Consider the following 12282-nt stretch of genomic DNA (forward strand, 5'->3'; position numbering starts at 1 on the left):
ATTCCATTGTGTACATGCATATATAAGGTAATTATTTTTTATTTTGTTTTGCTTTTTAATACACCTGTATTTATTACACTGTATATATATATAACTATATAATTTTGAAACTATTTTTAACGGAAAAATATATTGTCCAAATATTCCAAACAATTAAAAAATCATGGAGAAAAAGAATAACTGGTTAGAGTCTATAAAAGACAGACCACTCACTGATAAATGTCTACAGAAAAACTGTAAACATGTTTTGTGAAAAAATTGGACTGTAATATAATAATAATTAGTAGCAAATATTTTACTATGAGTAAAGTGATTTCAAACTAACTTCACTGCTTTTGTAGATAGAACTGCTCAGTTGGTGATTCTAAAAAATGCTATAGACACTGTGTAAGTAGATTTCTGCAAAGCATTTGGTGGATAAGATGGTGAAAGTAAACCTGAGTGGATTATAAATTTGCTGACAATTCAAATGCTCAAGATATTTAAGACACAATTGTGCCACCATGGAAGGAGTTTCCTCATGGAGTGCAACAGAGTGTGGTTAGTGGTCTGTCTTAAATATTTTTACTCAAAAATAAGATGATGACACAATTTTCAAGTTTATGGAGGCCTCAAGCTGAAGGGTAGTAGAAAAAACGAAAGATTCAAGACCCAAAAGTATCTCGCCAAGTTGGAATGCAGGGTCAGAACCAGCCCAGGAGACTGGGTAGGAAAAATAGTGTGCTTCTTGAGTATCTGCTTGGAACGATTTGTAAAAGCTGTTGGAATACTGTGTTGAGAGGAATTCTAAAGACACACGAGGCTCTGGGAGAAGAGTGTTGAAATCAGTCAACAACATCTCGTGGTTACCTCCATACAGCACGGTGTATCACTGCCATATCTTGAAGTTAGGGATTTATTTATTCATTGATTTATTTAGTAACAATTTATACAGGTTTCCTATGTGCTCGGGGGGAAAGAGTGCTGAAATCAGTCCACAATGTCTGGAGTTGTAAAGTTGTGATCATACAGTAAACTGATAACCTGAAGGTGATGGAAGAGATTTGTTTATTTATTGACTCATTTGTTTACCAACTACTCATATAGAGTTTCCTATGTGCTAAGCGTCATTCTAAGGGCTTCAAAAACATTAAATCATTTGATTCTCATAACAATCATATGATACAAGGTACTATTATTTTTCTCTCTCTACAAAGGACAGATTAGGTAACTTGCCCCAGGGATTCAAGCCCAGGAAATCTGTTTCCAGAGTGGGTGTCCCTAACCACCTCTCTATTATGCACAACATATGGACCATTATTATACACATAATAAATTTTAATTTATTTAAAGATAAATTTTAAATTCTACATTTAGGACCAGAAAATATAACATGTTATATAATTATAGAATGGAACAGACAGATTCATATAAAAAAGTTAGTTTGGGATTTCTTTCAAGTCCAAAAATAATAATGTAGAAGCTAAGAAAACGAATACACTTCCAGCTTTCATTAATAGGAAAGAAATAAGGGAGAAAAATGAAAGGAAAAAGAGCTAGAATTTTTTGATTGCCTACGGGGTGCTAAGTACTTTATATAATCTCTTACTTACTCTTGATCACACCTCTTGGAGGTAGGTATTTGTGGTAGATTGGCTGCATTATTGGCTTCAATGGCTTCCCATTGCAATGTGACCTTGTAACTCCCCTACTTCCCCCATCAAGAGACGGAATCTTTACCCTTTGAATTGCGCCTGGATTTGCTTTGGTCAAAAGAATGCAACCGAAGTAACTTTGCATGAGTTCTGAATCCAGGTCTCACAGGCCTGTGTACTTCCACTCTCCCTCTCTTGGTACACTGCTAGTCCCCATATGAACACTTGTAGACCAGCCTGCTAGAAGATGAGAGACCATTTAAGTCATCACAGCTGAGTCCTCCTAAATTGGACCATCTCCCAGCCAACCTACTGACTCCAGATACATAACAGAGTCCAGCCAAGTTCAGCCAACCCTCCCTTAGTCTCCTGAGAAATAATACATGGTTATTGTTTTAAATCACTAAGTTTTGGGGTAGTTTGTTAACACAGCAATAACCATAGGATACAGCATGATATTTTCTTTTATAAATGTAGAAATTGAAGCTCAGAGAAGTACTTTACCCAAAATCACCCAGTTTGTAAGTCAAACTAGGAAGTCAAACACAATCTATTTCATTTCAAAGACCAGCCTTCTAACGCTCTACCCTATGTGTAACATTCAAATAGTAGAATAATTGCCTTATGAGCTCTGCAATAAACTGGCCACATGTGAAGTACTATAGTTAATTCTACACAACTTAAAAAGAACCCAGAGGAAAGTGAAAAGAATTGCATAAAGCCCGTAGACTAAGAAAAACAAGAGAAAGAAAGGTTTGCTTAGGTTGGAGAAGATAAAACTCATGAAGGACATAAAGAGAGGGGTAAATGATTTTCTCTTGCTCCTGTCTCATCTACTCTGAAGAAGCGCCCCGTCACCTCTCTTGAAAAGATATATCTGGCCCCTCATCTCCATTATTAGACTTACATGTTGAACTCTCAGTCTTCAAGGTCTTTATCACACGAGGGTCTTCTTGACCATTATAGGCTCACCTTGAGCTTCTAGATAGCCTCTCCCAACACCGTCTCTGCCTCTGATCACACTGTCTTCTGCATGATGTTTTCTTACATTCCTTTCCAGGTAACATGCCTACCAGCTTGACTGGGCCTCCAGAACTTGCCTCTTCCCTCTGCGATGCCATAATAAGGAAGCCTCTCCATACCACAACCACACATATTATCTTACCTGGCCTTGCTCCAGAGATCAATAGCTAAAACTAAAAGATTTTAATCAGATTCTACCACAATAAAAAGGAGATATGTCTAACAATTAGATTTGTCAAATAAAAGCGTTGGTCATTCATAATAAGATGAAGACCCAACCCCACTGTTTATCTTCCACATATGAGTGAAATCATATGGTGTTTGTCTTTCTTGGTCTGGTTTATTTTGCTTACTATAAGGCCCTCAAGGTCCATTCATTATGTTGCAAATGGGGTGACTTTGTCTTCTCTGAGTAGTATTCCGTTGTATATATATACCACATCTTCTTTCTCCATTCATCAGTTGGTGGGCACTTGGGTTGCTTCCACATCTTGGCTATTGTGAATAATGCTGCAATGAACACAAGGGTGCATAAATCTCTTTGAATTGTTGATTTCATGTTCTCTGGATAAATACCCAGTAGTGGTATAGCTGGATCATATGGTATTTCTATTTTTAGTTTTTTGAAAAATCTCCATACTGAAAACAGCCATAGAGGTTGCACCAGTTTGCATTCCCACCAGCAGCATCTAAGGGTTCCCTTTTCTCCACATCCTCTCCAACACTTGCTATTTTTTGTCTTGTTAATTATAGCCTTTCTGACAGGTGTAAGGTGATATCTCACTTTTTTTCATCCAGCCAGAAGATGAGAGAAGAGGGAGAAGATGGAAGAGGTTCCTACTTCTTAACCATCTCAGCCAACAAGTTATGTGTGCCAGATTCCATTAGTGAGAGCTAGTCATATGTCCCCACTGAAATGTAAGGGGAATTGAGAAATGCCGTCCTTGACCACTGCCAAGAAGCTGCTGCCCAGTAATTACCCTTCACCATGGAAGGGGAGTGCAAATCTTTGGTGAAAAGCCAATCATCACTACTGCAGCTGGATAATAAAATAAGGGGGCTTTAAGTTCTGTTTTAACTCCAATTTTCATGACCCTCAACTTTTATAAAGGTTCAGCACAAGAAATATCCACTGCATTTAACTGCAAACTCTTCACATTTCTAGAGTTTGAATACATTCAACATAAGCTCTTACACTAGACTCGAAGCGCTTGGAGGGCAAGAATGTCCGCTGAACTCCGTCTGCCCAGAGCCTTGCACTCTCTCCTGCACATGGTAGCTGCCCATTTGTTGAATAAGTGAACTTGGCATTATGTTATCGAGGGGTCCTTATACAAAACCAACCTGAATTCATCCTTGAATTCAATGTCAGGGATATTTGTTCCTCAAGATAAATTTCTATGCCTATCTGCTCCTACCACATTAAGCTAGTCATGGTTCTGTGAGCATGCAATATTGTGGTCCTTCGTACAGTTCCAGATACAGCTTCCTCTTTCTAGATGGCCCTATCCTCATACTCATCTGGAAAACACCTTCTCCTCCCTCAAGAGTTGGCTCAAGAATGCCCACAGCTCCTAAACACGATCTTACCCGATTCTCCCAGCAGACTTAAGTACTTCTTCCCCAGTGTTTCCGTGATACCCATTACAACTCTTATTCTAATTTTGGGGAATTATATATTTATCTTCTGCCTCTCCATTAGATTATAAACCATGTAAAGGCAGGAACCATGGCTTTTCATCTTTATGTTGTCAACATCTTGGCCACTGTCTGATACATCAGAGATGCTCAATTAGTATTTGTTAAACAAATTATCATTGCTTTAATTTATTTCATACTAAATAAAAACCATTCTATATTTGAAGAATGATATGCCTCCCTCTCTCCCTCCCTTTCTCCCAAACACACAGTGGTCTTATTTGTTGAAACAAATCAGAGTAGATATTGAAAGCAGAAAATCCTCAATATCATATTTAAGTTGGGAAACTTCTAATTCCACTCATATCACAATACCTACATCTCTAAACACAAAAATACATTCTCTGTTGCATTACATTATAGTTTCTTACTGACTTGGACCCCTAACTGACATTAACCAGTATTTTGTCTGTGTGATGACCACTTTGGCAGAAGTATTTTTAGTAGTTTGTATTTGTACTGCACAATTTATAAAGCTCAAAGACTCACTTGCCTTCAAACTGAAATCTTTAAGTTTTCAGATAGGAGACAGGAAAAGAACCTAACATTAATTGAATGCCTATTGGGTCCTTGATGCTTTATATACTTTACTCCTCAAAATCTTCCATCAACCTAGTGCGAGATAAGGATTATTATCATCATTTAGACGTGAGCAATCTAAGGCTAAGAAAGTAGAAAACATAAATATGGATTCAAATTCAGATACATCACGTTCTGTGGTAGGCTGAATAATGGACCTCCAAGATGTCCATGTTCTAATCTCCAGAACTTGTGAATATCACCTTATAGGCAAAAGCCACTTTGTGCATGTGATCAAGGACCTTGAGATGGGGAGATTATCCTGGATTATCTAGGTGGGCCCTAAATGTAATCAGAGAGTCCTTGTAGGAGGGAGGCAGAGTGAATTTGACTACAGTAGAGGAGAAGGTAGCATGACCATGAAAGCAGAGATTGGAGTGAGGCCTCCAAGGCCTGCCGGGGTGCTCTAGAAGTGGAAGGGGTGAGGAATGGATTCTCCCCTGCAGCCTTCAGAAGGAACCAGCCCTACCGATACCTAGATTTTAGCTCTTTAAGACTTCTTTTGGACTTCTGACTTCCATAACTGCAAGAAAATCAGTTTGCCTTGTTTTGCATTTGTAGAATTTGTTGCAGCAGCAATAGGAAACTGATACAGGCTCCAAACTTAGAGAAACCCCATATACCAATTCAGTGCAATAAAAACTCAGTGCATTCTTAAGACGGAGTACTTAAACATCTCCCCATCAGGGAAGCCAACAACTGGAGCCATGTCAGACCAGATAGAGGAGTTCCAAATGTGATCACCCTCCAAGAACACTTAAGCCACCATCAGGACTATTCCAAAGTAAAATCTGGAAATCTTTAGCCGAGTACTCCTGCAGATCCTCCCAGCTGGGAGGAAGGAGTTGTGTGAGGGCCAGTCCCTCAGGTAGCCAAGCCATAAAACCTTGTAGAACTAAATCAAAACTTTGAACCAAACCCACAAGCCTGAGGTGGCCAACACAAACCTCAGTAGAACTAATTGTACTTCCAGTAGCAAAACACCTTTAAACAAGGGCCGTATTACACTTCCAACTCTTGGGGCAATGCGTTGCCTATGTCCTACAGTAGCCCAAGACTGGAATTTACCAGAGAATGAGTAACTCAGAAAAAAAAATCTTGCAAGCTCTGTTCCTAGCCCAGATGGAAAAACAAACTACTGGCTTTGGTGCAATACAAACTCCAGACCACATGCCAGCAATAGCCTCCTCCAGGATTACATTTGGCATGAGAATGGGAATTATAGTAGTTTGAATTACACATAGTTTCCAGTGTAAAATAAGTACTACCATGAACTGAAAGAAAGTTTGTTTATATCTTCTGTTGTTCATTGAGACGATTCTCACCGGCTCTCGAGGCTGCTGTCCAGTGTCACCCTCTCAGGGGAAGTGACTCAAGCAGGAAATAACCACCAAGGCTGAGAGAAGACAGAATCTTCTGAATGAAATTAGCTTTTGTTTTCCTACCCCCGTTTGATCTTGCTGGATATTTCCGCATGGAAATTGGTCAGTATTAGTCTTCTGAAATGTTAAAAACGTTAAGACTCTGACGTATAAACAGTAAGGTCGTCTGTATGGTAAGCAAAGTTTCCTTGATGGAGGTGGGCTGTAATCTGATTGAGAACAAAATATAAAGAGCAGAAATCTAAGGGGACTTTTACAGTAAAGATTCAAAGAAGTGAAAATATTTTAGAGAAATTCTTAATGAAAAAACTATTCTCAAACTTTAAAATCCCATTAATTCCCTCATCCCTCTCCCCGAATCTCCAACATTGTGGGTATAAGAATTGTCCCATGAACCATACCTGAATGCCTTCAAATGATCTTGACTATGACTTTTATTTCAGATCAACTATAGCAGAAAACATCTCCGTAACACTCATTAAAATCGAGTCAATAGATAGTAATTGAGCATCAACAATTTGTAAAATGCTGTGGGAGATACAACAATCAAAGTCAGTTCCCTCTCTTGACTTAGCATCTACTAAAGAGAAAGGGCATAAATATTTAAAATACTAAATAACAAAGTTTTAAATGTGGATTAAAAAATAGAAACGCATCACAAAGTAGTATGTGATCAGCCAACACAAGATTCTATAGGCAATGGGGACCAGGAGGGTGTCATGAAGAAGGAGAGCATACTGAAACTTCAAGGCTAGAAGGAGACTAGGGAGTTCAGTTGTTTCCATCATGGTGTGGCGTGGCCGAAGCACAGTAGGTAACTGGTGTGATGGAGAAGGACACAGGCATTGGAGTCCACAGACCAAGTGTCAAACCCCAGCTTCACTACTTGCCAGGCATCCGATCTTCGCAATTACTTAAACACTCTGAGTCTGCTTATCTGCCTCTGAAAATCTACCTACTTTCCTCTGTATCTACCTCCCAAGATTGCACTGAGGTAAAAATGAGAAATGTATGTAAATTTCTCAGCAGATAGCAGATGCTCAGTAAATATTAAAACCTTTTCCTTGGTGGTGGTGATTTAGTCTTTAATAAAATTATTTTCTGAGGTTCTCATGACACCCTGTTATTCTCTACAATCCTAAACATACATTTTATTTCAGAGGTCTCCTGTCCAGGCAGTGTCATGGTGCTCCTGGGACTGCCCAATAAGCTATAGGTTTCCAGCTTGATCGTCATGGACATCATACAGAAAGTGACTCTCCCTTCAGAACTAGTTTTTTTTAATTCCTGCCACTGCCACAGGACACAGAGAAGCTAAATGTTCCCTCAATTCTCTGATGCACATTTTCTACCTGATATTTCTGAAATATTAATATGGTTTATAACTGACATCCAAGGAAATGCCAGAAATATCCTTTTTAATAAAATATTGCTACTAATATAGTGGTTTGTTTTACAGTTAATAGCCTCTTGGCAGGCAGGAAATATGGTCATGGCATTGGAGAGAATGGAGTATCCATAGAAAACAGAGGTGGATTCAAGTTTAGAGGCAAAAAGCCACAGACATACTGCCACAGAACTGTACACTTAAAAATTGTTAAAATGGTAAACTTTATGACATACCTATTTTAATAAAAATTTAATAAATAAAAAAAATTTTAAGGCACAGAATATGTAATCATTCCCCGGATTAACAAGTTAATATTATGCAAAAGAACCAGCATTGTGTAGGGCATATTAAAGATAAGCAAAGTCTTCCATAGAACCAACTGGATTCTCTGCCCTCCAAGCCTCTTCTTTGAGGAAGAGCATATGTATAGCCTAAAACACCTTTACAATTCACCACTCAATGCTCTATAGCAAGACATGGTCGTTCCCACATAGGTAGACCGGGACGAGAATGAATAGAAACCCATAGGAGATGATGGTGAACACTCATCTCTTAGTCCTACCGGTCAAAGGTTATCACCAGTTCACGTAGTTCAAAAGACCTAGAGAATGGTGGTGGAAACTATCGTGGATTCTTCACAGTCTCAAGTGCTTTGTGGATGGTTCTCTGGAGCAGAATCAGTCAGGGCAACAAATAACTCCTTCTAGAAAGCCAAGCTGCCCCACTCACTGAGCCCTGCTATTGTTTCCAAAAAGTGACCCAGGTCCTGGTAGTTCAGTATTCCACAGTTGGTGCTGCTGGGTCAGAAGGGGTCCAAAAAGGTGGCTAATCCCTCCACACCTCACTTGAGGTGTGGTACCATATGAAATGTTCAGGATTGGGCATTGCTTAGAAAACTTGGCACTCAAAGGGGCCAATGACCAAGCCAGTCTTTGTAAGAAGACATTTTGTTGTTGAATGCATGTACAGCCTCCAGCCCTGAATCCTACTTTGTTCACAAAACATCAGGCAAGCACTGGCGTAGCTGGGGAGAAGGCTGAGGGACATCCACAGAGCAGCTCACCATATCCACTGTTTTACAGAGACTCGCCTCTGAAGTAGATGCTCCTTGGGCAGCACTCATGAGGGACACATTCTGAAGCCTAGTTCAAGAGTATCACCCACCCGACTCTTCCCAAACCTCCTTGCTGTCAGTCCTCAGGTCTTCTCTCCTTCCAGGCAAAATGGACCACAAGGTGGACTGTTCAAAGTGCTGTCCACTGGGAGGATCTCCCTTATCCTTCAACCGCAGGGCAGATGGCTTTGCTGGGACCTCAGTGGTCCATGTCCAACTGGTGTCAGCAGAGACATCTGTAAACCAGACTCAAGCTTCCTCCCCCTTTCCCGAACGAAGCAAATACTCCATGAAGCCACAGGTGTGGCTGCTACAAGCACAATGGAAAAAACAATGAAAGCAACTGAAATGTCTAGAAATGGGGGTTCGTTAAATAAAGTATGCTGTATAGAACAAAATAATATACATCTATTTTAAATGATGCTATGAATACTCAGTGAGACTTTTTTTTTCACTGATGGGTATAGGAAAAATTTGGTTGCTACAATGTTTAGTGTGAAGATACACATTAGGAAACAATGATTATCACTGAGATATAAAATTATGAGGTGTTACTTTTCTTTTTTCCACTTATTTGCATATTTTAAATTGTATGCATGAGCATGTATTAGTTTTGTCATTTACTTTTAAAAGAAAAACCTTTTAGTGGACAAGAAACTGCCTACCTTCTCGACAACGTGTGTTTTGAGTATCACTGAAGGGTCATGCTAAGGTCACTGGAATGATTTAAATGCTATTGCTTGCTATAGAGCGTATAATAAGCAGGGGGAAAAAGTCATTTTCTGCAGAAGATTGCTTGTAGTTATTTTTGAAGAGATCTAAGGCATCCAAAAGGGACTTTCTCAATTTCTATGTAACAAATTCAGCTCTTAATAAAATGTTTAATTCTCATTAGCAGGTAAGTTTTTGATACAATAAAAGTATATCTTTATATGATAATCTCTTCTGCAATCAATATGTATGCTATATTTACATCTATTTTATTAAGATTTAGAAAATATGTTTACTTATTTGAATACTTTGTGTTTGCTTTTATAACATACTATTGACCACATCAATAGCTTATTTGTTTCAAATTTCAATTCTAACGTTGTTTCTATCGAGAAAACACAATCTACTCTGTATTGATCTACTTTATGATAGTGTCCAGGACATGCTACAGAGGAAACTATCTAAATAAGAATATGCAATGGACTCACCTTGGCCAGATCCCCCTGAAGATAGACTTACCTTCGTATTCTTGTGTAAGGGTATAATTTGCAGTTCTGTTATTATATCCATCCAACTCAGGCAGGCTTTCCAACAAGTTGTTAGGCCCACATGAACGCATTTACAAAATCATCTTTGTCATTTGGGCCAGAGATTGAAAGGAGCGTGGTGCAGATTCTAAAAATATTTTCTTCCAAAGTGTCGTTTTTGCGTTTGATCTACAGTCTTAATTATCCTTCACAACGTACATTCAGTTTCTTTTGGGAAGTGTTCTAGTTATTTATTTAAAGAGAATTGCAACATCACAAAGAATGACACGAAATTTAGTCAAGGTATTTGTTTTCCTTCACATCGTTAATGGTTATTTCTCTACCACCCACGAATACACACACTGCAACCAGAATAGGCATTTTTCACACCCTCCCATGTGACCACTCTCCTGCTAGGGGCCATACATTGATATACATTCCGCTTCCACACTTAGAAAGAGAAAAAAAGAAATGACTATCACTCAGATAAAATGGAACTTTGTAAGTGAAACTGTTTTAAAATAATTAGCTAGATCATTTCTTTCCTAGAATATGTAATATTCTATTTGACCCAGAATAAAGTGTGATGCCTATTTCTTATTTTTCCAGGAGTCTATCTCTATTTCCATTTGTCCATATGGAATCATCCTGATTCTTCCCTCAGCATCCTCTACTTCATTCACATGCAGAACTCTCATTCATTATAGAGACTGACCTACTGGAAACTGGGAGGGTCTCCTGCCTCATAAAATCTGCCCCACTGGTCAGAAATTCATTTTGAGGAGTCTTAAGGGTTTTTTTCAGTCTTCAACAATCTCATGAAAAGAAGGGAGCAAATCTTGTTCCCTAAAAACTGCTAACATCCTGGAGGTGTGGGGACAGGCTGCAGTGCTGGGGGCAGCAGTCCAGGGAAGGAAGCAGAGGGAGAGGGAGAAGGAGCAGAAACCTTTTTGGAGGACAAATTTAATCTGACTTCAAATACAAAAGCATTGCTACAGGCTACTCAGTTTACTCTACTGCTGTTGAAGTCTTCTTTGTATTCATGTTCAAGGAAAATGATGACAAACAAAAATACCAGAGTTATAATCTACACCACACTAGCGTCAGAGCTAAGAAAAAAAGAGGAAAAGTTAAACACTCTGGTGGAGGGCAGGGGGCAGGAATGTGTTCTATTTTACTGAACTATGGCCGGGGTGTTTTGTTTTGATTGTTCTCCACACTTCCTTCCCCAATTGCACCACATCCTTTACACTTAAAGCAGAAATTTCTGATCAAAATGTTGCAGCAACTAAAAGGCCAAAAGAAGGGTCTTGAAGGACAGCTGTCTCAACCATTGCACCATGAAGCAATCACCACCACCCTGTGCCCATGGAGAGCCTCACGTTTGGGAAGGAGGCACCACCAAGGAAGAAGCAAAACTCCACCCTTCTTCCTGTAAGCCCGGTGCAAGGCGCTTCAAGGCTGGGCCTGGGCAGAGCTGAGAGGGAAGGACCTGATGATCTGTGCCTTTCCATCCTCTCCTTCACTGCTCCTTTGCTGGAATCCTTCCCAAAACCCACATCCGGCATCCACAGTCTATCAACAGCATCCCAGTCATCTGGTATATTCTTATTTTACCATGAGATGTTGAACACTAAAAAAAGGCTTCAAGACCTCCATATGAACTGCTGATGACATCATTTCAGACCTCTGGAGAAAGATATTTAAGATGGAAGACCCTCTAGAGAGGGTGACTTCAAAGTTGCCAGTGCTCTTGTCCCTCTACTGACCCTTACAAACCTGAGACCCTAAGTGGTTTAGTAATGAGGGCTCTTTCTCCGACTCAGGCTTCTCCAGAGAGCACCTTGAGCACAGTATCTCCTGTTTCAAGACCATCTGAGGACCATTCTACCTGTAGGAGTCTGCTAGGGCTGCCACTACAAAACTCCACAGACTGGGTGCTTAAACAACAGAAATTAGTTTTCTCACAGTTCTGGAGGCTGGAAGTCCAAGACCAAGGTATCAGTAGATTTGTTTGCTTCTGAGACCTCTCTCCTTCTTGCTATGTCCTCACATGGTTGTCCCTCTGTCCTAATCCCCTCTTCTTACAAGGACATCAGTCATATTGCATTAGGGTTCACTCATACCACCTCATTTTACCTTAATTACCTCTTTAAAGGCTCTGTCTCCAAATACAGTCACATTCTGAGGTACTGGGGGCTTAGGACTTTAACATATGAATTTT

General features: G+C 39.6%; 1 long non-coding RNA gene across 1 annotated transcript; it reads right to left on the reverse strand.

Moving 5' to 3' along the window:
• Positions 1–1303: 1303 nt before the first annotated feature.
• Positions 1304–9084, reverse strand: LOC139041973 (uncharacterized). Its single transcript, XR_011498101.1, has 4 exons — positions 8269–9084; positions 6718–6844; positions 6260–6525; positions 1304–3167 (listed from the first exon to the last, which is right to left on the reverse strand). It is a non-coding gene; the product is annotated as an uncharacterized lncRNA (long non-coding RNA).
• Positions 9085–12282: the final 3198 nt, after the last annotated feature.

This window comes from Equus asinus, chromosome 25 (genome assembly GCF_041296235.1).
Source record: "Equus asinus isolate D_3611 breed Donkey chromosome 25, EquAss-T2T_v2, whole genome shotgun sequence".
Classification (NCBI taxonomy): domain Eukaryota; kingdom Metazoa; phylum Chordata; class Mammalia; order Perissodactyla; family Equidae; genus Equus; species Equus asinus.